At 35.2% G+C, this 27,947-nt stretch overlaps 1 pseudogene; it reads left to right on the top strand.

The window, feature by feature from the left end:
- The first annotated feature begins 3,271 nt into the window (after positions 1-3,271).
- On the top strand, positions 3,272-4,680 carry LOC103009032 (adenylosuccinate synthetase isozyme 2-like; annotated as a pseudogene).
- The last annotated feature ends 23,267 nt before the right edge of the window (positions 4,681-27,947 follow it).

The following is a 27,947-nucleotide window of genomic DNA, read 5'->3' as shown; positions in this document are numbered from 1 at the left end:
TTAGTAACATATTGTTTAGCCTCCATGTGTTTGTATTTTGTACAGTTTTTTCCTGTAATTGATATCTAGTCTCAGAGCATTGTGGTCGGAAAAGATAATTGATTCGATTTCAATTTTCTTAAATTTACCAAGGCTTGATTTGTGACCCAATATATGATCTCTTCTGGAGGATGTTCTATGAGCACTTGAGAAGAAAGTGTATTCTGTTGTTTTTGGATGGAATGTCCTATAAATATCAATTAAGTCCATCTTGTTTAATGTATCACTTAAAGCTTGTGTTTCCTTATTTATTTTCACTTTGGATGATCTGTCCATTGGTGAAAGTGGGGTGTTAAAGTCCCCTACTATGACTGTGTTACTGTCGATTTCCCTTTTTATGGCTGTTAGCATTTGCCTTATGTACTGAGGTGCTCCTATGTTGGGTGCATAAATATTTACAGTTGTTATATCTTCTCCGTGGATTGAATGCTTGATCATTATGTAGTGTCCTTCTTTGTCTCTTGTAACAGTCTTTATTTTAAAGTCTATTGTGTCTGATATGAGAATTGCTACTCCAGCTTTCTTTTGATTTCCATTTGCATGGAATATCTTTTTCCATCCCTCACTTTCAGTCTGTATGTGTCCCTAAATCTGAGGTGGGTCTCTCGTAGACAGCATATATACGGGTCTTATTTTGTATCCATTCAGCCAGTCTATGTCTTTTGGTTGGAGCATTTAATCCATTTACATTTAAGGTAATTATCGATATGTATGTTCCTATTACCAGTTTCTTAATTGTTTTGGGTTTGTTACTGTAGGTCTTTTCCTTCTCTTGTGTTTCCTGCCTAGAGAAGTTCCTTTAGCATTTGTTGTAAAGCTGCTTTGGTGGTAAATTCTCTTAGCTTTGGCTTGTCTGTAAAGGTTTTAATTTCTCTGTCAAATCTAAATGAGATCCTTGATGGGTAGAGTAATCCTGGTTGTAGGGTTTTCCCTTTCATCACTTTAAATATGTCCTGCCACTCCCCTGTGGCTTGAAGAGTTTCTGTTGAAAGATCAGCAGTTAACCTTATGGGGATTCACTCATATGTTATTTGTTGTTTTTCCCTTGCTGCTTTTAATATTTTTTCTTTGTATTTAATTTTTGATAGTTTGATTAATATGTGTCTTGGCATGTTTCTCCTTGGATTTATCCTGTATCGGACTCTCTGAGCTTCCTGGACTTGATTAACTATTTCCTTTACCATATTAGGGAAGTTTTCAACTATAATCTCTTCAAATATTTTTTCCCTCCTTTTTCTCTTTTTCTTCTGGGACCCCTATAATTTGAATATTGGTGCGTTTAATGTTGTCCCAGAAGTCTCTGAGACTGTCCTCAATTCCTTTCATTCTTTTTTCTTTATTCTGCTCTGCAGTAGTTATTTCCACTATTTTATCTTCCAGGTCACTTATCTGTTCTTCTGCCTCAGTTATTCTGCTATTGATTCCTTCTAGCGAATTTTTAAGTTTATTTATTGTGCTGTTCATGATTGTTTGTTTGCTCTTTAGTTCTTCTAGGTCCTTGTTAAACATTTCTTGTATTTTCTCCATTCTATTTCCGAGATTTTGGATCATCTTTACTATCATTACTCTGAATTCTTTTTCAGGTAGACTGCCTATTTCCTCCTCATTTGTTTGGTCTGGTGGGTTTTTACCTTGCTCCTTCATCTGCTGTGTGTTTCTCTGTCTTCTCATTTTGTGTAACTTACTGTGTTTGGGGCCTCCTTTTCGCAGTCTGCAGGTTCATAATTCCCATTGTTTTTGTTGTCTGCCCCAGTGGCTAATGTTGGTTCAGTGGGTTGTGTAGGCTTCCTGGTGGAGGGGACTAGTGCCTGTGTTCGGGTGGATGAGGCTGGATCTTGCCTTTCTGGTGGGCAGGACCGTGCCCGGTAGTGTGTTTTGGTGTGTCTGTGACCTTATTATGATTTTAGGCAGCCTCTCTGTTAATGGGTGGGGTTGTGTTCCTGTCTTGCTAGTTGTTTGGCATAGGCTGTCCAGCACTGTAGCCTGCTGGTCGTTGAGTGGAGCGGGGTCTTAGCATTGACATGGAGATCTCTGGGAGAGCTTTTGCCATTTAATATTACATGGAGCCGGGAGGTCTCTGGGGGACCAATGTCCTGAACTCAGCTCTACCACCTCAGAGGCACAGGCCTGACACCAGACTGGAGCACCAAGACCCTGTCAGCCACATGGCCAGGTACGTGTGGAGTCTCTTGTCTTTTGGGAAGTCTGAGGTCTTCTGTTCAGTAGGTGTTCTGTAGGAGTTGTTCCACATGTAGATGTACTTCTGATGTATTTGTGGGGAGGAAGGTGATCTCCACATCTTATTTTTCTGCCATCTTGAAGGTCTCTTCACTGAATTTTTAATACAATACCCTATACACGAAGGACTGAAAGGTATACTCCTAACAAACAATGTTTGTGTCTACTTTCCCATTGTTCTTCATCAAACAGCATTAGTGTGGAGACCTTCAGTTCCAACTACTGTAACAAAGCTGCATTTATTAAATCATTAAGTCCTTAGCCTGCTCAAATTCTATTTACAAATGTCTTTACCACTGCTGTGTCTACAGACTTCAAAGTAGTCTTCATTTTTAAAACAAATAAAAGTTCAAAGATTAAATTTGTTTTCCTGCCAGAATGATGAAACAAAAAATCAACTATTTCATACTTACTGTACAAGTAACAAATTCTTATTCCTTATCATATGTTTGTCAGAATGCCAAAGAGCACGATTAATTTTTTTCCTCTTTCCTTTATCTATTCATTTATTCAGAAGTGAATGAATTTATTGAAAACACTATTTTTAAAAACATATGTTGGTATCAACTAGATGATAGGGATGAATCTGATCTGGGTTCTTCCTTTAGAAGGTCCACACTCTTATAAAGAATGTCCATAATCTGTAGTCATTACAGGGGAATTCATTATTTATTTATTTATTTATACTAAAAGGTTCACTCAGGTAGAATGTAGATAAAAATTGTTCCCAGATACTATAACACCCTTAAAGTCCAAATAGACATACAACTGACATTTTCTTGGAGTTTCAAATATTCCAGTATGTTAAATGAAGAAACCAACAATTCATTAATATTTGATGAATAAGACCTATGAGGCCAAATTAAATGTTGTCTTGCTTTCAGCAGATGTTCTTTATGGCATCAGGTTGATTTAAAATTGTGTTATTTAAAAGAGACCTTTGAGAGCATTTCAGTTTATGCACTCCCGGCCGCCTGTGTCCCCTCCGGGCTCTCCTCACGTCTGTGGAGCCATGGCATTAGCCAACACCAACCCGGCGGCCTCCTCCTTGCCCAACAGCAACTGCGGGTGTCCCAGGGCGCGGCCCGGAGGGAACCGGGTGACGGTGGTGCTCGGTGTGCAGTGGGGCGACAAGGGCAAGGGAAAGATGGTCGATCTGCTGGTACAGGCCACCGACATCATGTGCCACTGCCAAGGAGAAAATAATGCTGGCCATACAGTTGTAGATTCTGTGGAGTATAATTTTCATCTTTTACCTAGTGGAATAATTAATCCGAATGTTACTGCATTCATTGGAAATGGTGTGGTAATTCATCTACCTGGATTGTTTGAGGAAGCAGAAAAAAATGTTCAAAAAGGAAAAGGTCTGGAAGGCTGGGAAAAAAGGCTTATCATATCTGATAGAGCTCATGTTGTATTTGATTTTCATCAAGCAGCTGATGGCATACAGGAACAACAGAGACAAGAACAAGCAGGAAAAAATTTGGGTACCACAGAAAAGGACACTGGCCCAGTTTATTCTTCCAAAGCTGCTCGGAGTGGACTCAGGATGTGTGATCTTGTTTCTGACTTTGATGGCTTCTCTGAGAGGTTCAAAGTTTTGGCTAACCAGTACAAATCTATATAACCCACTTTGGAAATAGACATTGAAGGTGAATTACAAAAACTCAAGGGTTATACGGAAAGGATTAAACCAATGGTGAGAGATAGAGCTTATTTCCTATATGAGGCTCTACATGGACCACCAAAGAAAATCTTGGTAGAGGGGGCAAATGTAGCACTACTAGATATTGATTTCGGAACTTACCCTTTTGTAATCTCTTCGAACTGTACAGTTGGAGGTGTTTGTATTGGTTTGGGTATGCCCCTCAAAATGTTGGAGAAGTGTACGGAGTTGTGAAAGTTTATATAACTAGAGTTGGTATTGGTACCTTTCCTACAGAGCAAGACAATGAAATTGGAGAATTATTACAAAAAAGGGGTAGAGACCTTGGTGTAACTACTGGAAGGAAAAGAAGGTGTGGCTGGTTGCATCTTGTTTTGCTCAAATATGCTCATATGATTAATGGATTTACTGCGCTGGCACTTACCAAACTGGATATTTTAGACATATTTATGCAAATCAAAGTTGGAGTTGCATACAAGTTAGATCGTGAAATTATACCTCATTTTCCAGCAAACCAAGAAGTCTTAAAGTTGAAGTTCAATATAAGACTCTCCCAGGATGGAACACAGACATATCAAATCAAGGACTTTTAAAGAACTACTATTAATGCACAAAATTATGTTCCATTTATTGAAGATGAGCTTCAAATTCCAGTTAAATGGATTGGTGTAGGTAAATCCAGAGAGTCTATGATTCAACTCTTTTAAGGATTTACAGTGATGCAAGAAACACTCCTTGAGAGGGGGAAAAGGATTTTCTTAAATATTTCATTTATGATCTACAAATTTCAAGAATAAAGACACTGAAGTGAGTTTTAAGCCCTACAGTTCTTTCCAGTCTTTTAAGATGGTGTGGAGATACACTTCGGCATTTTCCAGTGTCAGCTTCCTTGGCTGGCATAATTGCCAAATCATTTGTTGCTCCTGCTACTCATGATGCCACATTTTCTTTTAATGTTTAGTAATAATATATTAATGTTGTTTGCAATCTAGAATAGAATTACTTTCAATGTAGTTTTTCTTCATTATTGTTATTGTGTGTTCATAGGTTTTACCTCTATTGAGTGGTAAGAACAATTAATGCAGTTTTGCACAAATATATTTACATTTTGATCATTCAATTCTGTCATTGTAATCTTTGTTGTTCAAAAAAAAATGATGGGAGGAGTCCTGTAAACTTTTGTAATGCTATAAATTCTGTTTAAATTGTGAACTGTTTATATTCTGCTGAGACCATTGCAAATTTGAGCTTTGGTGGTGGGAGGGGGTTATATTCATGGGTCCTTTAATTTCTACAGAACATAAAACTTATTTCTCTCTGTAAATTATTTAACACATTGAACATTTAGTTAAATGTTCAAAGAGAAAAAGTGTTCCCTAAAACAGCAATTGTAATGTTAAAAAAATTAGTCATTAAAAGATCTGTTGTGATATTTGGTGGATATTTTTCTTTAATTTCAGACATTAATTCTGAAATGTATAGCTTTCTTTTTTTATCTTACCATTATTTCTAAGTCAAGTGGATTGATATTTCAACACTGTGCCTGCCAATATGCCTACAAAGTCATCTATAAGTGTCCAAATGAACCCAAATTGTTGGTCATAATTTTGATCATGCCTTTATTTTTTCTTTCTTGAAAAAAAAAAAGAGGTGTTATTTTGACTATTTGGCTTAACTTCAATGAACTATTTTAAATGTTTAAATTAGGTGCCACTTAAATTTATTTTATTATACCATCAATAGCTGATTATAAAGAACCAACTATTTCTAGTAATAAACAAATAAATAAAACAGACCTTTGCATGAGATGGCAATTCAGTGGCCTGCTAGAACCAGCAGATACTGGGTCGCAAGAGCTAACTGCTAAAGTTTTAAGAATTTTGTAAGTTGGTTAACCTTGCTTTGATAACTTGAAATCAACCGTGGTGGGAGTATTTATACCATGGAAATTGACAAATGGTACAAATCAGGAATTTTTATAACTCTCCACAAAGAGACGGCCATTAAAGAGTTGCCAGAACATCCCTGCAGCAATGTTTCTAGTCTTAAATGTGTGAGCAAATAAGATAGAAACACACACAATCTAGAATCACACTCAGTATCATGTCACTTTCTTGGGTTGCATGGTAAAGCTATAATCCTGGCCAGCCAAAAGGATAATAGTTTTCAGTCCAGGAGAACAAAGCATTCCAGCACCACCCAGATTATATATTTGGGGTATATTACACCCTAAAAAATCAATCTGGGTCTTTAAGAAATAGAATTCTCAATAAAAAATTTTCCTCCTTGAGTCTGATACTCTACTTCATATTCATAAAGGTAAAAAAAAAAAAGAGTAAACAAATTTCTGGGATAAATATTTATGTAGATCAAATTTTACCACTTCTCTCTTAAGGCTAGAGAGTAAGGGTTATTATTATTGCTGTATTTTGGGCTCAAAATATTAGCGAACAAGGTACTATTGTCATAAAGCATGCAGTTTTACTATCATTTTATTAAAACAAGTTACCGCACCCCTGACTGAACCTATGTCTTATGTCAGACAGTTATAAATTGTATATTTATGAATCTACACTTATTCAAAACTATCTCATTCATTTATTTCTCTGAGAATCAATAACACTATTTTCCTCATATACTTTGAAAATAGAGCAAGAAAAAGAAAGCATTTGCCAAAAACTGTATTACTATGATTTTAAGACCGTGATTATTAATACACATGGGTCAGAAAATTTCAGTTCATGGTTCCCAGAGTGAAAATATCTCTGGCAGGTTACATATAGTATACATAAAAATACATACACATTATAACATATGCACTGCCAAAATGTTCCAACTGCGTGCACAGGGGCTGAGTTATGGTTGCTGGTAGAGATATAATTTACCTACTTTCACATCTTTCAGAATTTTACTATCCTGAAGACTTTTGTATTGTACGTTTAAATTTTTTTAATATTGGAAATGTTATATATGATATAGAAATAATTCTATAAGCTTTTTAAGAAAATTACTAACCTCTAAACTCTGACTTGAGAGAAATGGATGACCAGAGACAAGACAGATAACAAGGAAACCATGATATTGAACATCTACCCATTTCTTACCCCAAAGATTTTAGAGCTTTATTTCACATAAAGTATATATAATGTTGATTTGAATCCATAATCTAATTAACCATCCTAAGTTTTTCATACCAACTAATGACAGAGTCCTTCAATGTATAATTGTCATTGCAATTGTAGAATAGTTTTTTAAGGATGATCTAAATATTATGGAGAAGCAATTGCTACCAGTTATAGTGCTGGCATTTATATATAATATTGTTTCTTTATAAATATTGTTATATTCCATCAAAACGATATCTATCCCATTGCACTGAAGTGTTTATGTGCTTGTCACCCCACACAAACACATGTGCGTTCGCAAACACACGCGCGCGCACACACACACTGGTTTTTAGGTCCTTCTAAATAAAGGACTTTGTCTATGTTTGTATATGTAGCATCTAACAGTCCCTGATATACCATATTAAAAGTGTTTTAATAAAAAGTGGAAAATGAGCAATGTAATTTTCAATTTGTAGATTTAAAAACTTCTGAATTTTGTATTTATATTCAGCATTTGTATACTGTAATTATTCATGTTTTCCAATAGCAATCTTGTGAAATAAGTCATGTCCCTCTCTGGGCAAGAAAATAAGGTCCATAGGACTTCCCCAGGCAATGTGAGTTAGTAGTGAGAGGCAATACCCTCATAGCTTCCTATGAACTTCATTACACCAAAGTTAAGGGGTTTTTTTGTTTTTTGTTTTGGGGGGGGGGCTACCTGTCACTAGAAGTGCTCATTATTTCCTTAGAGAAACCTAAGGCTTTAGCCAAGGAAGTTCATGAAAACAAGAAGAAGGAGGGAATGAAAGGCAAGAATGTAAAATTAAAAAGTGAGGACAACAGGGGATGAAAGAAGAAGAGAAAGAAAAAAAGAAGGAAGATGCTAAAGTTCTGTAAACTCACTGGTCTTAATGATTACTTTTAAATTATCATTGCTTATCCCAGAAAACATGTCATTTCTTTCTATCTGGAAATGTCTAACGAGTTTGTATGGAAAAAAAAGGCAACCATGTAGAAGTCCACATATATATTAAATCCAATAAAGAATATATACTCTATCTTTTCATTCAACAGGGCATGCTTTTAATTGGGTGAATGCCAAAGCTATCTATAGATTTGAAAAGCAGAAAAACAAATAATTAAGTATGGCTTTTATTGAATTTAATGAGGTGGTAAACAAGAAAATGAGTTTCAAACATCTTTAGTGATTTCTTGTCTTATTAGCTTCTATTGTGAGGTAATAACTACACACTCACACATACAAATCCATGTAAATAAATTTTACTGAACAATGAATAGAATTACAGGAGCCATCAGAGTTAACATAATGCTCCTAGTTTGCAACTTAAGTCACTATATTTCAATATAATTGCATTACTATTTACTTCACTAAAATAAAAATCTCTAGGTGGTCTCTGTGACCTTTCTTTTCAATATGTTGATCAGCACAAATCTCACTTTTTATATTTGGTCTGTAGACAAAATAATGTTTCACTTTTAGTTTGCACTGTGAATTTAGATCTAGATTCTAGATTGGTGAACTTAGAAAGACTACATGGAGAAGACTGAAAATAGAAGTCTTTCAGGGATGCTGATGACTTTTTTTGTCAAGGTGAAATTAGCCAACACTTGGTGTTTGTGTTGGTCAAAAGCATCTAAAATTGTTTCTCAAAACTCCCTGGATAACTGTTAAGTTTGGGAAGTCTATTTTCAAAAGTAAAAACATACTTAATAATGTACTATTTAAAACCATGTCAGTAATATTCATTTTTGAATGAAAGTGTTAAGATAACTTACTCAAATTACTTGAAAATATATCATAGCCAAGAAAATAAAATCATAACTATGAAAACACCTAGAACCTAATTTCATTACATCTTAGTTACATGTATGTTGAGTGTACAGTAATTAAGACACTCAATAGTTTCAAATATAGCAGACATTCCTAGATGAGTTCCTAGTGGAGAGAAGCCTACCCTCACTTTCTGCTTCAAAGCAACTATACCTTGATGTAATTTAAAAATCCCAGAACATTTTATAGAAATTTTCTAAAACAAAGAAATACAACACACACAGTATACATATGTATGCATATACATATATACACAGACGTATATACATATACACACATATGCACTCTTAAGAAAGAAAGGAAATGAGTTATATGTGTTTTTAAATTTTATATATTTTTTAAAGCTTTGCATATTTTTGGTAAAGCTTAAAAAAACCCCAGAACTTTAAATTTTCTATGTCAACAGGTGGGATCAGACACCTGGACAATCCAAAGGCTATTTAGACTTTCTTCCAGTGAGTTTATTCATATAATTATATACTTTTATATTAACATTGGATTTTCCATTTTGTGCATAAACATTGTCTGGGAGCCATGAAACAACTGGGAAATATCTGAAATGAGATATGAATTGAAAGGGCACCACTTCTAACACTTCACATGGATAATCCAAAATCAGTAGCATTTATTTACTTTCTACTGTGTGCAACCAAACACCACTAGGAGTTTCTAGTGTTTGTAAGAGTCATCATTTCTTTATTCATTTAACATACATTTATTGAAATATTTCAGGCACAGGCTTGAGGGATGCACGGCTGAATAAGGTACTTCCTATAAGGAGATTATAAACCATTTCAGAAGATGAACATATAAAGGAATAAATCATAATACATAATCCAAATGCTATAAATATACAAAAAAACAAGTGTGTTTATGGTTCAGATATTGGAGTGGTTGATAAGATATGGTTGAAAACATGCTTTACAAAGTTAATTTTGAGCTAGAGTTTCAAAAATAAATGGGTTTTTCCCAAGATTAAAAAGAGGAAATAACACATTCAAAAAGTTATAGTAGTCAGAGGAATGGCTTTATTCAGCAAGTCTGAGAAGTTTGAAAAGACTGAAGAATAGGTCAATGACAGGAAACTGGGCTGCAGAGAGTTACTGGGTCAGACTGAGAAGAATTTTATATGCCTCACTAAATTATCTGATAGTCTAGGAATAATTTGCTGAGTTCTGCAGCAAATTTTTGTCTTCCTGAGGTTTAAGTAAATCCCTAATTGTAACCCTCTGCTTAGCTCTACATGTGCAGTTTTTATTCATCTTCCATTTAGTACATCAATTTTAAGCGGATATTTATCAACGTGATTGCTGTTAATTTAGGATGTCAGAGGAAGGAGGAGAAAGAAAAGAGGGAGTGTAAATGAGTGACGAAAATAAAGTTAATGAGATAGATGGGTAACTGTACCATCAACCCAACAGTAATTTTTGCTGGGCCCAGTACATTCTTCTGCACATACTGTGGATTATCTTTCTAAGGAAAGATTGTACTGATATATCTATCCATGTTGCTATCCCAATTTCATGAGGCAAGAACAACTACAACCTTGCCATCGGTCTATAAGCATATTACTTGACACCAACCATTTGCCCAGAGTTTATAGGTAAGCCAGCTGCCAGACACCCGTAGAACTTGGAGTCAGTGGGTAGTTAGAATCAGACACATTACTTCCTGTTAGGGATATAAAGCCACCAGTATAGTGGGAAGCTAAGTTTAAATGAAATTCATCCTGTTGGGGAAGCAGAATTCCTAGTCCCAAGTATCTTGCCAATGAGCTAAATCAGTGAGATTCCAAAGCCATTTTCAATCTAGTGTTTGCACCACAACACATTCCCTGATGCTCAGCACTTATCAAATAAGATCAATTTCATCTGGATAATTATCCTATCCATATATGAAACAGAAAAGAGAATGATTATTGAAGAGTAATTATTTGCACCCCATTTTTCTTGGGGTTCACAAATGTGATCTACAGATAATCAAAAGATTTTTTTTAATCCTTTCTCAGGGGAAGATTCATATGTGTTGTCTCTGTTATAGAACAGTATTAGACCTGCTAAAGCTGTCTACCTTCATGGAGGAAGGGCAAGGCTGCTCCTAATTTGACCTCTTGACTTCTCCTTATGAACCCACAGGTTTTGCTGTGCCCTAACGATTAAAACTACAAAGGACATTAAAAAGCATCCCCCTGGAATACCACATGACTGGCTGGATTGACTAATGTACCATGTAGGATTTTTTTTTAAATCAGGTAGATATACAATATCACAATGTCTGAGAAAGGATTAAGTCTTGATCTACTCATACAGCCAAGCCTCTTGTAACTTCTCCAACCAAGGAAGTTTGTTTCTCGCCATACAGCTGAGTGAGGCCTAATGTAAGTCATTAATAACGGAAAGGTTAAGTAGGGCCTTTTATTTTACAATAAAGTACTGTAGAGGCTAATCTGGAGAAGGAAGACATGTCTAACACATGTTAGATTAACGGCTAACTTCAAAATGCAACATTCCTAAGGAGACTACAGCCTGCTTTGAGAGGAAAATCCCTCTTTTCAATACAGAGCTTTACAGAGATTAATAGGCCAGACTCCTAGGAACTTTGATGACAGTCATAGGTACAGAAAGCTACTACACTAAAATAAAAACACAGCCCTGAGAGAATACCATAAAAAAATTTCCAGGATATGATAGTGATAGATAATGGAGAAACAGAACAATTATTTGGGAAGTAATACTTTTAGGACAGAGATGAAGAAAGAAAATACAGCATCTTGAAGATAATGAGTAAAGATTATGTTCTCCTATGGAGGGGTACATACTTTGCATTAGAGAACCTGACACTGTGGTTACCAACATCCCTAGGTGCTGAGCAGCTGCATTTCCCAAGCAAATCCAATATGCAGTTGATACACCAAATCCTGATAACTGGGCACCAAGTGGTTTATTTCTTCACTGTCACAGATATTCTCACCCTATCAATGTAAGAGGTATGGGTGATAAGAGTCCCTCCACTGGATGGCAAAGCCACAACAGATGTCCTACATAGAATCTTTGCTTCTTTGTAAAGACAGTCAGAATTTAGAAGACTTCTATCTTCTTAGCTCACTTGCTGACTATTTATTTGTAAATGTGTCCAGTTAACAGTATTCTCAACTCTTTGCTGTGAAGAATCTTTTAAATTTGATTTAGTCCCACTTGTTTATTTTTGCTACTGTTGCCTTTGTTTTGGTGTCACATCCAAAAAATCATTGCTAACACAAATGTAAGAAGTTTACCCACTGTGTTTTCTTCTGGGTGTTTTATACTTCCAGGTATTATGTTCAAGTATTTAGTCCATTTTGAGTTGAGTTTTGTGTATGGTGTAAGATAGGAGTCCAGTTTTCCCAGCACCATTTATTGAAGAGATTATTGTTTACCAATTGTCTGTTCCTGGCTCCTTTGTCATAAATTAATTGATCATACATGAATGGGTTGATTTCTGGGCCCTATATTATATTCCATCAATGTGTCTGTTTTTACACCAATACATACTGTTTTGATTACCATAGTTTTGTAATATAGTATTAAATGAGGAATATGATACCTCCAGCTTTGTTCTTCTTTCTCAAGACTGTTTTGGCTATTCAGAGTCTTTTGTGGTTCCATACAATTTTAGGTTTTTTTCTTCTATTACTGTGAAAAATGCCTTTGGAATTTTGATAAGGATTGCACTGAATCTGTAGATCACTTTGGGTAGTATGGACATTTTAACAATATTAATTCTTCTAACTCATAAGCACTGAATATCTTTTCACTTATTTGTGTCCTTCAATTTCTTTCATCAATGTCTTATAGTTTCAGTGTAAACGTCTTTCACCTCCTTGGTTAGATTTATTCCTAAGTGTTTTATTCTTTTTTGATGCAATTGTAAAGGAGAGTGTTTTCTTAGGCTCTTTCTGATAGCTCATTATTAGTGTATAGAATCACAACTGATTTTTGTATCTTGCAACTTTACTGAATTCGTTCATAAGTTCTAACAATTTTGGGGTGGTGTCGTTAGGGTTTTCTATATATAAGATCATGTCATCTGCAAATAGAGACAGTTTACTTCTTCCTTTCCAATTTACATGTCTTTTATTTCTTTCTCTTGCCTACTTGCTTTGGCTAGGACTTCCCGTCTATGCTGAATAAAAGTAGCAAGACATCCTTGTCTTATTACCAATATCACAGGAAAAACCTTTAAGCTTTTCACCATACATATGATTTTAGCTGTGGGACTGTCATATATAGCCTTTATTATTTTGAGGTATATTCCTCTATGCCAAGTTTGTTGAGAGTTGTTTTTTTTCTGTTACATCTTTATTGGAGTATAATTGCTTTACAATGGTGTGTTAGTTTCTGCTATATAACAAAGTGAATCAGCTATACATATACATATATCCCCATATCCCTTCCCTCTTGCGTCTCCCTCCCTCCAACCCTCCCTATCCCACCCCTCTAGGTGGTCACAAAGCACCGAGCTGATCTCACTGTGCTATGCGGCTGCTTCCCACTAGCTATCTACTTTACATTTGGTAGAGTATATATGTCCATGCTACTCTCTCACTTAGTCCCAGCTTACCCTTCCCCCTCCCCGTGTCCTCAAGTCCATTCTCTAGTAGGTCTGCGTCTTTATTCCTGTCTTGCCCCTAGGTTCTTCACGACTTTGTTTTTTTTAGATTCCATATATATGTGTTAGCATACGGTATTTCTTTTTCTCTGTCTGACTTACTTCACTCTGTATGACAGACTCTAGGTCCATCCACCTCACTATAAATAATTCAATTTAATTTTTTTTATGGCTGAGTAAAATTCCGTTGTATATATGTGCCACATCTTCTTTATCCATTCATCTGTTGATGGACACTTAGGTTGCTCTCATGTCCTGGTTATTGTAAATAGAGCTGCAATGAACATTGTGGTACATGACTCTTTTTAAATTATGGTTGTCTCAGGGTATGTGCCCAGTACTGGGATTGCTGGGTCATATGGTAGTTCTATTTTTAGTTTTTTAAGGAACCTCCATACTGTTCTCCATAGTGGCTGTATCAATTTACATTCCCACCAACAGTGCAAGAGTGTTCCCTTTCCTCCACACCCTCTCCAGCATTTATTGTTTCTAGATTTTTTGATGATGGCCATTCTGACCAGTGTGAGATGATATCTCATTGTAGTTTTGATTTGCATTTCTCTAATGATTAATGATGTTGAGCATTCTTTCATGTGTCTGTACGCCATCTGTACATCTTCTTTGGAGAAATGTCTATTTAGATCTTTTGCCCATTTTTGGATTGGGTTGTTCGTTTTTTTGTTATTGAGCTGCATGAGCTGCTTGTAAATCTTGGAGATTAATCCTTTGTCAGTTGCTTCATTTGCAAATATTTTCTCCCATTCTGAGGGTTGTCTTTTGGTCTTGTTTATGGTTTCCTTTGCTGTGCAAAAGCTTTTAAGTTTCATTAGGTCCCATTTGTTTATTTGTGTTTTTATTTCCATTTCTCTAGGAGGTGGGTCAAAAGGATATTGCTGTGATTTATGTCATAGAGTGTTCTGCCTATGTTTTCCTCTAAGAGTTTTAAAGTGTCTGGCCTTACATTTAGGTCTTCAATCCATTTTGAGTTTATTTTTGTGTATGGTGTTACAGAGTGTTCTTATTTCATTCGCTTACATGTAGCTGTCCAGTTTTCCCAGCACCACTTATTGAAGAGGCTGTCTTTTCTCCATTGTATATTCTTGCCTCCCTTATCAAAAATAAGGTGACTATGTGCCTGGGTTTATCTCTGGGCTTTCTATCCTGCTCCATTGATCTATATTTCTGTTTTTGTGCCAGTACCATACTGTCTTGATTACTACAGCTTTGTAGTATAGTCTGAAGTTAGGAAGCCTGCTTCCTCCAGCTCCATTTTTCCTTCTCAAGATTGCTTTGGCTATTTAGGGTCTTTTGTGTTTCCATACAAATTGTGAAATTTTTTGTTCTAGTTCTGTGAAAAATGCCATCGATAGCTTGATAGGGATTGCATTGAATCTGCAGATTGCTTTAGGGAGCAGAGTCATTTTCACAATGTTGATTCTTCCAGTCCAAGAACATGGTATATCTCTCCATCTGTTTGTATCATCTTAATTTCTTTCATCAGTGTCCTGTAGTTTTCTGCATACAGGTCTTTCGTCTCCTTAGGTAGGTTTATTCCCAGGTATTTTTTTCTTTTCGTTGCAATGGTAAATGGGAGTGTTTCCTTAATTTCACTTTCAGATTTTTCATCATTAGTGTATAGGAATGCAAGGGATTTCTGTGCATTAATTTTGTATCCTGCTACTTTACCAAATTCATTGATTAGCTCTAGTAGTTTTCTGGTAGCATCTTTAGGGTTTTCTATGTGTAGTATCATGTCATCTGCAAACAGTCACAGCTTTACTTTTTCTTTTCCAATTTGGATTCCTTTTATTTCTTTTTCTTCTGATTGCTGTGGCTAAAACTTCCAAAACAGTGTTGAATAATAGTAGTGAGAATGGGCAGCCTTGTCTTGTTCCTGATCTTAGTGGAAATGGTTTCAGTTTTTCACCATTGAGGACAATGTTGGCTGTGGGTGTGTCAGATATGGCCTTTATTATGTTGAGGTAAGTTCTCTCTATGCCTACTTTCTGGAGGGTTTTTATCATAAATGGGTGAATTTTGTCAAAAGCTTTTTCTGCATCTATTGAGATGATCATATGGTTTTTAATATGGTGTATCACATTGATTGATTTAAGTATATTGAAGAATCCTTGCATTCCTGGGATAAACCCCACTTGATCATGGTGTATGATCCTTTTAATGTGCTGTTGGATTCTATTTGCTAGTATTTTGTTGAGGATTTTTGCATCTATGTTCATCAGTGATATTGGCCTGTATGTAGTTTTCTTTCTTTGTGACATCTTTGTCTGGTTTTGGTATCAGGGTGATGGTGGCCTTGTAGAATGAGTTTGGGAGTGTTCCTCCCTCTGCTATATTTTGGAAGATTCTGAGAAGGATAGGTGTTAGCTCTTCTCTAAATGTTGAGAGTTTTTATAATGAATGGATTTTGAATTTTGCCAAATGCTTTTTCTACATCTATTGAGATGATTATATCATTTATATCTTTCATTTCATTAATGTAGTATATCACTGAATTATTTGCATATGCTAAAACATCCCTGCACACCTGGAATAAGTTCCACCTGATCATGGCATATGATTCTTTTAATGTACTTTTGAATTTGGTTTGCTAATATTCTGTTAACGACTTTTGCATGTATGTTCATTGTGGATATTGGCCTGGATTTTCTTTTTCTGTAGTGTCCTTAACTTGGTTTGGTATTAAGGTGATACTGGCCTCATAAAATGAGTTTGGAAGAGTTCCCTCCTCTTCAATTTATTGAAGGAGTTTGAGAAGACTTGGTATTGATTCTTCTTCAATGTTTGGTACAGTTCACCAGTGAAGCTATCTGATCCTGTACTTTTCTTTATTAGGAAAAAGCTTCTTCACAGCAAAAGAAATTATCAACATAATGGAAAGGCAGCCTATAAAATCATAGAAAACATTTACATACCATATATCTGATAAAGGGTTGCTTTCCAAAATATATAAAGTACTCATACAACTCACAGGCAAGAAAAGAACAATCTGATTAAAAATCAGGCAGAGGAACTTGAGAGACGTTTTTCAAAGAAGACATACAAATGGCGAACAAGTATATGAAAAGGTGCTCAACATCACTAATCATCAGGGAAATGATAATTAAAACCAGGAGATATCACCTCACAACTCTTAGAATGACTATCATCAAAAAGATAAATGACAAGAGATAGCAACTATTGGTGATGATGAGGAGAAAAGGCACCCTGTGCCTTGTATTTCTATCTATAATTATAGGTATCTGTATATGTCATATTATGTAAGATTTTTGTAAATTCTTTATGGCAAGATTATATTAGCCACAGGTGTGTCTTCTTTATAGTTTCATTTTAGAACTATATTAGGAACTTACTGTGTGTTTGTTTAAACTATATTGATCACAGCACTTAAAAAATAATCTCTGTGTGGTTTCAGATAATGGAATCAATAAGAGAAAGAAAAGCCATTTCTTTCATTCCTTGACTACACGTAAGTCTCTTCAAAGAGAATTTTCATGGTCACCTGGTAAAAGGGATTTCACTGTAAAATTGCATCAGCATAATAAGAAACATTTGTTGCTAGTATTTCTGATCCTTTGTGAGTAGGAGGCTGCAGAGTTTGAGAAAGAATAGTCCACAAGATTACCCTCATTTCTGACACCAATTGTAAATTCAAGGGTCTCCCAAAACCTCAAGTTCAATAATTTGCTAGAAGGACTCACAGAACTCATTGAAAGCTGTTCTACTTGCAGTTACAGTTTATTGAAAGGAAACATTGAAATCAGCCAAGGGAAGGCATGTATGGGGCAGTCTAGGAAAGTTTCAATTGTGGAGCTTCCTGTTGTTCTCCTACCATGTAGTCATAAAGAGCATTCCGTTCCCGGCATTGATTTGTAACGACGTGCATGGAGGATTTGTAAGCAGGGAAGTTCTCCTGAGCCTTGTTGTCCAGAGTCTTCATTGTGGCTTGATCATATAAACCTGGTTGGCTGGCCATGTGGCTGACTTCAGTCTCTAACCCCTCTGTAAGCTGAGCCAATACCATGTGACCTAACACCTCCAATACACCCTAATTCACGTTGTTACATCTGGTCGACTCAAGGCTCCCAGACAGACAAGGACAATTTTTTCAGGGGTTAGAGATTACCTCCCAGGAGCCAAGCATAAAGGCTGGACCCCTCTGTTTGGGTAAGGTTAAATTATTACAAGGAGGGCACGATAATACAGCTTTGTTTTTAGCATTCACTGGATACTGTTCTTGTTAGAGCACATTATCATGATGGTATACCCAACAAGTTGACAGTAAAGCAGAATTATTTTCTCTTGTGTACTCAATTAAAAGTTAATTATTGCAAATCTGTGCTTTAAAAGTTTAAGAACACATTCTTTGACTTAAGAATACCACTCACAGCCAAAGAAAGAGTAGTGGTGGATGAATTAAGAGTCAATCAGTCAAAGTTATACTGGCAATACGACTACGAGCCCCAGAAAAAGGAGGATCGAGGGAAACTTTGAATTGAGTGCTAACTGGATCTTTTTTTTTTTTTTTTTTTTACATTCTGCGAAAAGGAAAAATTCTGCAAACTGTTTCAGACATCCATTCCAATATTTAGCAACAATCAAACTGTAGTAACTTTCAGGTAGTTCAGCTATCATGTAAGGTATATTCTTCTTACCTAGACTTCATAGAAACTGTAAAATCTTCTTTTAGTATTGTCCATATAATTCTCACTAGTATTATCATTATTCCTCAAATTCTTAAAGTCAATTTAAAAATTCTCAACTCCTTTAACTTTTCATATTCAAGATAAATAAATTATAGAAAACTTAGTTTCAAAAATCCAGTGTTTCATTGTTTCTCAAAGCAAATATTCTTTGCAGGGGGGAAAAAAAAAACAAATGGTGTTTCATTGTTTCTCAAAGCAAATATTCTTTGCAGGGGGGAAAAAAAACAAATGGGGGCGGGTGGCTTTGGTCTCTAAGAGGAAAAAAAAGAAAAAAAAATCACTACATAAATTTCGTCTAATCATTGACATTCTGGATTTAAATTACTAACTCTCCACAGGAATTTTAAGTAATGTGGGAAGAATGGCTAAAATTAGATCATATAGGAATATTTCAGTTATGCTGTTCTAGGGAACTAAATTCATGTTTAAACTCAATTTTCATTACAAATGATTTTTTTATTCCATGTTACTCTTGGGGAATTTTTTGTACTCTCACTCTTTAACCTATTAATCTGTCCTAATGTGATTATTTTGGGCCACTCTGAGCTGCTGAAATAACTTATTATTATGTAGGCATGTGTGTACTGTACTACTCACCATTATAAGAAACATTTTAATGTCCTTGGGCAATTACAGGGTAGCTAGACACTAAGCGTGGAAGCATGTGGATTTCCATCCCCACCCTGGGTATTCATTCTGTGGACATAATTAACCTGGAAACCTGTTAGATGCACCCTTGAGTATTTATGCAATCAAGCAGGCAGTTATACCATCACACAGAAATACTGATACCATGATATTATGAGTCTTAAATTTACAAACTTGTCTGGACTCATATTTTAAGCTCATTTTTAGAAAAATAGTCATTTTTAGAATCATGGTCTAACCATGGTTGGAACCGTGGTCATTCATTAGAGAGACCTCAGATTTATTTAACTTGAGCCTACACAGAGACTGTGGGAGATTTCAGATAAAGAAGGCATGTGTGTTGAATCAGTAAGACTGCTTCCCAGGCAGTGATCAGGCAAGATTTCTACAATGCACACTGATGAAGCACATTGTAAAGCAGTTCAGGTACAGTCAGGTGCAAGGAACCATGTTAGTTATCTTCAAATTTATAAGGAGTGATTCTTTCATTAACTTGTGCCTCATAGTATAGAATGGAAGACTAAAGAAGGGTCTTATTCTTTGTTCATGCTTGAAGATGTTTCTGTTGTATCTGGGCGTAATTTGTTATGTAATGGTTCAGAGCAGGAACCAGAGCTGAACAGTTTAGACTTGAAACACATTCCTTATTAATTAACTTTGTGATATTTGTACATTACTTAACAGATCTGGGTGTCAGTTCCCTCACCTATAAAATTTGAATAATTATTGTAACTTACCTCATAGAGTTATGGTAAAACTTAAGTGAGTTAAAATATGCAATACTATTCGAATCATGCCTGAAAAAAAGTAACACGGAATATATCCAATGATTGTTAGCTATTATTATTGTTGTTTGTTGTCATTACTGGGACTCATTTCTATGTGGATCTGATCTAGATAGTGCTGCCTAAATAACGTAGAGATGATGAAACCCAAAGATATGGTCAGATTTTTTCATTATTTGGCTTGACCAAGAGGGTATTTATAAATAATTATGTACCATACTGATGGCTCATTTTTCAAAAGTGATGTGATGTATTCCTAAAATCCTCCATTTATGGTTTATTTCCCATTCCCACCCCCATTATTTTTTAGTGAGATACAACTGACATATAACTGTGTAAGTTTAAGGTTCACAACATGTTGATTAGATACCTTTATATATTGCAGTATGATGACCACCACAGCTTTAGCTAACACTGCCAACATTTTACATAATTATCATTTCTTTCTGTGGTGAGAACATTTAATCTACTGTTTTAGCAAACACTAAATTTTGTATATTTTCAAAATATATAATACAGCGTTTTTGACTGTAATCTCTATGCTGTGCATTAGCTCTCCAGAACTAATTCATCTTCAGCTGCAAGTTTGTACTCTTTAACAATCTCTCCCCAATTCCCTCAGCTCTATTATTAAGGCACCAAGTTACAAATAGTTCTTCCAAAGTCTAAGAACCTAAGCTTTAAAGTGAACAAACAGGCAAACAAATAAAATAACCATTCATGACTGGCTCTTCCAGTTGCTCTCTATATGATCTGGGTCAAATTATTTAATCTTTCTGAGCCTTGTTTATTATATTCATATATAATGACCCATTACCGTGTACCTTGGATTCCTCACCTGTACATTCAAACATCTGTTACTTGATGTTATTGTTAAAGTGACATGCATTACATTCACAATAACTCTATGAGATACTATTTTTATTTGTAATTTACAAGTGAGGAAATTTAGGCCTAATGAGGTTAGATAAATTTTTCAAGGTTACACAAACAGAAAAGGTGGAGGTGAGCTGAGGGTTTCTGTCTTAGAGTAGCAGATAAACACACATAACTCTAATTCAAGATTTTCAAACTGAAGCTCCTACAGATTTGTATATATAGACGAAAGAATACTTGCCAAAGTATTACTGTATGCTGCTCAGAATGAAAATAATGTCAGATATTGTATTGAAACTGTAAAGAGGCTTCCTGCTTTGAGGTTGTTATGTTGTGAGGAAGCCCCAAACTCACCCAACTAAGAGACCTTATGAAGAAACCCTGATACTACATGAAAAGCGAGTGAGAGCGAGAGCGCAAAAGAAAGAGAAAGATGTCCAGCCAGCCTGAGTACTTCTGCTCTTAGCTGTCTCAGCTGTAGCTGATATTTGACCACAACCATAAAAGAAACCCAAACTAGAACCACCCGACCAAACTCTTCCTATATCCCTACCCACAGAAACCACGAGAGACACTAAAATGACTGTTTTAAGCTACCAACTGTGGTGGGGACATATTACAATGCAATGAATAGATAACTGGAATGTCATGTTTGCCAGGAAATAACGTGACTTAGGACCTATTTGTAATAACCAACAAGAGATTTTATTGTATCATTTGCCCAGAAGAATGGGCCTGACTGTTTTTTGTTTTTTGCGTTTTTCTATTTTCCTGGCCACTTGGAGTTTATTTTCCACTCGGTGCAAGGCACACAGTTAAGGGGTGTCAATAAGGCTTGCTTGTGGCTTAAATAGTAAAGAGTGGGGTTCCCTCAACTTCCTGTTTGGTGTTTTGATGTTTTGATATAAAAGAACCCAACTGCTTCTACTTGCTGCAGCCTCCCTGATCTATGGGTTGAGGTCGGCGGGCTGGGAAGGGCAGGGAAGGGCTCTGACCAGCCTATTGCCTCTGGAAACCTGGTGCGTGGTAGTGGCCACACAGGACAGGACTGGTGGTGGCTTTGCCCACCTAGCTACCAGGCTGCTTCCTCGTGGCTTTCTGAACTAAGTCATAGGAGATCACGACGCTAGAGTCTTGGGGAGATTCTGAGTTCTATGGGAACTCCAACACCAAGACCATGAACGGGAGCATGGACTACCTAAAAAAGAAGCTTGCCTTCCAGGTACCAGTGGCCTGGGGAATCTCATGCAGCATGGCAAGGACACTTGGAAGTAAGACTAGGTATTAAATCTAGTTTCCTTAAAATCTAACAACATTTGAGTGTAGGCTCACTGAATTGTCTAGGTTGCTATTATAAACAAAGCTAAGGCAATTTGGTCATTTATAAATATTATGTTCTTTTTGGGGAAATCTTTTTGACAGGCAGCATAAATATATGGATAACTGGTTATCATCAGAGGCTTTGTAGAGAATGACTTTGGATATTAAAATTTATTTTTCATTGATAAAACTTGAGATTAACACTTATGCATTGACTAAACACATTGTACAGCACTGTCATTTGCCTATGAACAAGGCCTAAAGACACCTTGTATCCAACTGTGCACATCTAACCCAATAACACCCTAGGTGGGATTCTGAAGAGGTCTTGCCTGGAGCTGCTTTTTGGACAATCTGTTCCACTGGACTCCAAATGGAAAATAAATACTTAAATCTTACCATCAGAATAAGCCTCTAGTGAAACTTTAATAGAAGGTCCTCTTGGAGCTTTTTAGAAGGGGAGAGGAGAAATTTGGGATGTCATCAAACTCATAAAACAATGACTTTTTTGGTATGTGCTTAATATGCTGCCTATCAAATAGATACAAGGTGTAAGAGTTATGGTTGTCTTCCCTTATAACTGCATTACTAGATAACAATGAAGTCAAGACCCAACACATACTAAACCAAAACTTAAATCTAAATATTTATTTAAATTAAAAATATCAGCACTAAATATTGGAGCTATCTTTTATATTTGTGGTGTGATTATGGACTCACATCAGGTTATTGATTCAATATATCTCCATCTGTTGTGATCATTATTCTTATTTTGATAATTATTACAACCAGACTACTATGAGCCCTTTCAACCTGGCTCCTGGCTTTCTTGACACAACCACATTAAAATTCCTTGCTTTCTGCTAAAATGAGATATGCCAGCATTACCTGTATCTTTCCTGCCCCAAACATGAAATCAACCATTTCCTCAAGGAGAAAGTCATGGTCCGTTTCAGTGGCAAATGATAATCTGGGCAACAAAGGCATTGTAACAGGTTTACACTGGTATGATGACATCTTTACTAGGTGATTTTATTACCTGGAGCTAGAAAGATTCACATTATTTTAAACTCAGGAGTGAATTGTTCTTGGATTAGAAGAATCAATATTGTCAAAATGACTGTCCTACCCATGACAAGCTACAGATTCAATGCAATCCCTATCAAGTTACTAATGACATTTTTTACAGAACTAGAACAAAAGATTTTAAAATTTGTATGGAAACAAAAAAGACTCTAATAGCCAAAGCAATCTTGAGAAAAATAACAAAAACAAAAAACAAACAAACAAAAAAAACAGAGTTGAAGGAATCAGGCTCCCTGACTTCAGACTATATTACAAAGCTATGGTAATCAAAACAGTATGGTACTGGCACAAAAACAGAAATATAGATCAATGGAACAGGATAAACCCAGGATAAGCGCAGAAATAAACCCATGCACCTGTGATCAATTAATCAATGACAAAGGAGGCAAGAATATACAATGGAGAAAAGACAGTCGCTGCAATAACTGATGCTGGGAAAACTGGACAGCTACATGTAAAGGAATGAAATTAGAACATTCCCTAACACTATACACAAAAATAAACTCAAAATGGATTAAAGACCTAAATGTAAGGCCAGACACTTTAAAACTCTTAGAGGAAAACACAGGCAGAACACTCTTTGACATAAATCACAGCAAGATCTTTTTCGATCCACCTTCTGGAGTAATGAAAATAAAAACAAAAATAAACAAATGGGATCTAAATAAACTTAAAAAGCTTTTGCACAGTAAAGGAAACCATAAACAAAATAAAAAGACAACCCTCGGGATGGGTGAAAATATTTTCAAATGATGCAACCAGCAAGGGATTAATCTCCAAAATATACAAATAGCTCATGCAGCTCAATATCAAGAAAAAAATCAACTCAATCAAAAAATGGGCGGAAGATCTAAACAGACATTTCTGATGCTATTAGGCAAAACAAGAATTGATTTAATGTCCTGAAAAGGGCACTACTTTGTCATTACGTAAACTAGACTTGATTGAATATATTAATCAAGCCATGTATTTCAAAATTTTTAGATTTCTGTTTTCCATCATAGGACATCACAACATGGAAGCATGATATATTTAGAGTTCTAAAAATAATTAAAGGGCAACAAAATTGTGCAGAATCATCAGCACTAAAATGGGAGGAGTTGAGCAAACTGAAAGTCTTATTAACAGCAACACAAAAATAAGCAGCAGCATTATCTAATGATGTAACTATTTTACTGTATTTACATCTGGTTCCTTCCTTCTGTCCATCAGTTCTGTGTCCTCCATTTTTCCCCTTTTTTCTTCTTTCCTCTCAGAAGTAAATACAAATGTTTCTCAGGAATACAGTTCTCATTTTCTCATAAAGCCAACTTGGGAAAGGAGAAAAAGTTTTAGATTCCTATTCTCAGCATCTCACCTGCTACTTCAAACTATTTACTTAAACATTTTTCCAAACAAAGGCCTGTTTTTTCTTGTAAGGGATTTCTGGTTGCCTACATTATGTCATTGATTTTTTTCTACAACCTTTTTCTTTCTACAATTTTATGATGCTATTTATTAGAAGAGGAAGCAAAATAGTGTTAATTTTCCAAGTTTTCACAGCTGACTGAAACATAAAAATAAAACTATATAAAGTATTTCTAACATTTCATATTATCCTGAAATTTTCTTGTCTTTATTTATTATTCTTCATTTTATAAGAGTGCTCCTTTTATAAAGTAGAACAAATGATTAAATATGTGCTTGACATAATATAAAAACAATAACTACCATTTATCAAATACTTAGTGTATGTCAAATACTGTGTAAAGCACTTTACATCTTTTACCTCATTTAATTTGACAACTCCTTAAGATAGATATTATTATTATTCTCCTTTGACATTTCCATTTATCCTCCATGTGGAAGAGTCTGAGTCTTACAGAGATGGAATAACCTGCCAGAGATTGTTTCCAATACACTGCCATGCTATGATATTTCAAATGCCTTTTGTCTGCAAGTAAAACTGCGATCATAATCCAATACCAATACGCCACAGTTTGGCCTTGGTTGACTGACATAAAAATCTGGGTTGGTGTGCAAACTCCAAGATAGCAAGAAATTTTCTTAAATTTATTTTGAATTTTACTTACCTACTAACACAGTAGGTTTGCAATAAATATTTATTTAATAAATGAAAGAGTAAATTAATGTGTTTAATAAACGTTTCAAGCATCTAAATGGTCTCATATATTCAAACCATGGCATTGCATAATATATTAAGCTTTACTTTTCTAATTGGAAAAATAAGGAAGAAAGAGATCATTTAAAATTTTTTTTGTGCTTCATTTTGTTTCCATGTACCTTTTTTCCCCCTAGGGGCTACAGAATATGGAAACTGGTCTTTTGTGAATGTCTAAACTAGGGGAATCACAAACTATCACTCGCTATAAAAAGAAATCATAAATTTCGATCAGACATAGTAATTAATGCATTCTAGCCAGCCAACATGCATCTCTGTTCACTTGTAAAATATCATAATACTACCGAAATGAAGTAGCGAAATTTTGAGTTACATTTCATATATTTTACTAAATTTCTATAATCAAGTGAGGTAGATGGGGGCCAGTATGATTTTTCTTCACCTTACAGATATAGAGAAGCTAAAGGTCATCAAATTATCAGTGATTTGTTTACCTACAATTCAAATGCAGCATCCTTCTTTTATTCTTCCTCTATTCCTTTTTCTCCTTCTCCTCTTCCTCTTCCTCCTCTTTCTTTTCTTTTTTATTAAAAGTTACTAGACCAGGAATGGGATATTACTGTCACTCTAGACATCATTGATCAAATCTGGCATATGATATAGCTTCCTTTCATTTTGTACTGAACCTTAAGCAATGCAAGGATCAGGCTCATGTCCCATTCACTACAGTGTCTTCTGTGTTTTGCACAGTACATAGTGTGAAATAGCTATATGTACATATACCAGTTAGTTGAAGAAAAGAATCAATTGTGCCTATTTGAAAAGTATCCCTAATATTATCCCATAATAGTGGAGCTGTACGTAATTAGTGTGCATCTTTACTGAAATACAGGGTGATCTTTTTTTTTTTTGGTAAATTCAGTCATTTCTCTTTCCAACTACATATATATATATAATATTTCATTATTATATATCATACATATTTCAATATATATATTTCAATTATATTAACCACTCTTATAAATGTTATAAGATGAAACTAATCATGTTTTTTTTGTGTGTGTATAAGATTTACCACTGTTGCAGGATCTGTGGATGCAAGCTTTAAATAGTTGAAACTAAGGTAGTAGTAAATGAATGGCCTTGGGTGTCCTCCTTTGATTGAGCTTTGCATCATTCAGAGTAGCTTTAGACCGCCTCATATACTTCTTTTCTAAGTACTTTTCTGCCAGTTTTACAGCAATATAAATTTCCAGATGACAAAATCTGTTAGATGCTATAAAAGCCAAACAAAGCAATGGTACTGAGGTTGGGTGAAACGAACATTTTTCTTCGAAACAGAGCATGGTATGACTTCTAATAATTCACCATGGACAGCATGGGCTCAGCAATATTAAAATGGTTCAAGAAGCTGAGAAATAATATCTCTTGGTTCTAGCTGTCAAAGTATACTCAACCCAAACTCACTTTAATACTTTTTCGAAGTTTGTAGAGGCAACTTTCAGTAATAACATTTAAATACTGTAACTTAATAACTGAAGATTTTGAAATACTTTGGAAATACTGAGATTTCCTTTTCCTCTCAAAATAAATACAGCAGTGAATCTATAATTAAATTCTAAATAGGACAAATTAAGTGACCTGCTTTGTGGTGCCCCAGAAGCTTGTAACTCCTTTCACATGTTTCTCTGCTCCAAGCTGATTCAGTGAATAAAGCTCCAGGTAGTACAGCTGACCTTCCTTGCTCAAGATACATCAAACTCTCAATCCAACCTCTTCCAAAAAGAGGCAGGAGTATTTATAAGAATATTTAGTCATTTTACCCCCAAATACACCATATATCCATGATCAGTGATCAGATTTCTCTTCAGAACAACTTTGCCAATACGTCTGGATGGACTGTAGCTATATACAGAATGCTGAACGTATACATATTTTTAAAAATGTGTTTACTAAAACATAATAAATATATTAACAAATGAAAATCACCAATAGGTCAAATTGGATCATTTTCTATTTGATCCCAGCCTTTGTGCCAGGACTTTTTTGCCTAAAATATACTGACTCTACTCTTTGTGGAATGAAAAATCCCCTTAATATTTTTAAATTCAACTAAATTTTAACTTCTGTAAAAATTACATTGACCTTGCCTTGGAATGGAGAGCTTGGATGTATCCCAAGCTACCACGACAAATTTATTACTGGCAAAGATATAATTCAATTAATTTTTTTCTTTTGACCTCTAATTAATTTAGTGCTAATTAAAGAAAGCCACCCTCTGCCTGTCAAAATTAAGACAAGGTGCTATCATACAATTCAGATTATACTGCTGATAATGAGCATTTTAGACCAGTAAGAAATGGAGATTTAAAATGGTGACCTTCTGTATTAAGTATGTTAATATTGCTGCGGGTTATGAGGAGGCTAATTACTGGAGATTACAACAAAATAATTTGAGAAGGAGCATTTCTTTTAATTAGAACAATACTGAGTATATAGAAGAAGATGCAAGCAGCACTGAAAATATTTTCTTAGCTACATAGGGTAAGAGCTCTTGAGAGAGTAGATCTTAAAAGTTCTCATCACACACACAAATTTTTTTCTAACTATGTATGGTGACAGATGTTAACTAGACTTATTGTGGTGATCGTTTTGCAATATGTACAAATATCAAAACATTATGTTGTACAACTAAAACTAATATAATGTTATATGTCAATTATACCTCAATTAAAAAAAAAGAGTTGTTTGTGTGACATATGGGGACATATAAAAATGTCCGTTTAAATAGTTATGTATATAAATATTCAAATATTCAACACATATAAAACATATGC

Source organism: Balaenoptera acutorostrata, chromosome 11 (genome assembly GCF_949987535.1).
Source record: "Balaenoptera acutorostrata chromosome 11, mBalAcu1.1, whole genome shotgun sequence".
Lineage (NCBI taxonomy): Eukaryota > Metazoa > Chordata > Mammalia > Artiodactyla > Balaenopteridae > Balaenoptera > Balaenoptera acutorostrata.
Note: the sequence above shows the minus strand (reverse complement) of the source record. Positions and strands in the feature narration are given on the sequence as shown.